The sequence below is a fragment of the Lynx canadensis genome, chromosome C1 (assembly GCF_007474595.2).
Source record: "Lynx canadensis isolate LIC74 chromosome C1, mLynCan4.pri.v2, whole genome shotgun sequence".
Classification (NCBI taxonomy): Eukaryota; Metazoa; Chordata; class Mammalia; order Carnivora; family Felidae; genus Lynx; species Lynx canadensis.
The window spans coordinates 93,842,478-93,844,318 of record NC_044310.1 but is presented as its reverse complement, the minus strand read 5'-3'; positions in this window follow the sequence as shown (position 1 = coordinate 93,844,318).

The following is a 1,841-nucleotide window of genomic DNA, read 5'->3' as shown; positions in this document are numbered from 1 at the left end:
CACCTCACCCCCTTCCCCTACCCCCCAAGAGGCTAGAAAGTTCCTGGGCCTTTCCGTCAACACTTGGGATTCATCTCCGATGCCGCCTTCACTGGGGAACCGCATTTCCTGGCTGTCTCAATCCCTCCACACAGGCCTCCGTGAAATATCTCCCTGACAGACTCTAAATGTCACCAGCATCAATCACGGGGATAAACAGCAAACAAGACCGACACTGGGCAGCCATCTCTGTCGGACCCAAAGTGGCGTTGATTAGAAACTGACTCTGGCCGCAAAATGAGACCTGCAGTCCTCCAGTGACCTCTGCTCTGGCAGCAAGTGTCTCGGTGCAGGGCTGGTGGTGAGGCCCCCCCTGTCAGGGCTCTTCACTCGGCAGGTGCTTCTTCTGCCCCTGGTCCTGCCCCTGATGGAGGGGAGGGGGCAATACTTAATGCCAACACATGTGTTTTCTGAGGATCTCAGGTGTGCATGTCCCTTTTTGGGTTTTGGAGATCACATTGCTCTAGTCCCCAGGCCATCCCAATCCAGACTTCCTAGCCGACGGTCATGGCCTTTCCTGGGGCTCTCGGCGGCCACAGCAGCCTGCACTGGCCGGACACTCTGGATGCCCCAGCTTCTGAGCAGCTGAGAGACCGTCACTGACCTCACCTCTTCTCTCCTCCAGGGAGCCTCGTCCAGGGCAGTAACCAAGAGGAGCTTCAGCACAGCCTGAGCCCCGCATGCTGCTGAGGTCCACGGCCCCAGCTGGCGCATTCCTCCACCTGTCCTCCAGCTGCCCAGACGCCCTGACTGAGGCCTCCGGGCGGTCCAGACCCTCAGCCGTGGCACCGCCACTGCTAGTAAAGGCCATCCCCCCCTTGGGGTCAGCAGGGCTGTCTAAGGGGCTGACCGAGGAAGGAGTGAGCGGAATGGACAGAAACACAGCGGTCTGGGAGCAGGACTGTCTGCGCTACCTTCAGGCTGAGAGCTGCACGTATTGTGTGTGTTGAGGGCAGGCTCGGGGACAGACAGGCTGCCCCTGACCCACCTTCACTAGCTGAGCAACCCTGGGCAAGTCACTCCACCTGTCTAAGCCTCAGTTTCCACATCCGTAAAATGGTGCTGACGATAACACCTCATAAAGCTGCTGGAGAGTAAGAACAAACATTTAGTACAGCACTCGGCAATAATCCCCAGCAAATGTGAACCATTTCTTGGCGGTCAAGGGTGGACTTTGCCTCGTTTGTGTGGTCGTGTGGACAGAAGACACGTAAAGTCTTAGGGAAAGGACAAGGAAAAAGGCCAGAGAACTTGCTGCTCATTTCCCTAGACATTCTCCTTGCTGATCGATGTTTCCACCAACTCATAAAGGAGGTTAGACCTAATTTCATATTCGCTTGTCCAGAGGGTGATAAACTGTTATCCCCTTAAAGTAATCCACACTGCTTTCAGATGGGCCCTTCTCCGCCTTGACAGATGGGATTATGTTCATCTCGCTTCCCCTTTAGCGATTGAAAAGATCAATGAGACATTAGTCTCCTTGCTTCTCGCTTTCTCCTGGGGGAAAATGCTGATGGTCCAGAATTAATGTGGCAATTGATTTACCGTGTGGTGTCCAAAGGCACGCAGACAAACTCTCCCACCGCTGGGAAGGGAGGGGGGAAAGGCAGACTTTGGCCACTTTATGAGACTGGCTCGGAGGCCCGTGTTGTCTAACCTAGCGGAGAAAATAGTTGCAGCGGGACTGATTGATCTGGGACCTACATCCTGGCGACTGGCTGGCCCTAGCCTTGGAAGCCATGGACACCTTCAAGTTCTATGACCTTGACAAGTTCATGACCTCTCCAGACTTCAGTTACTTC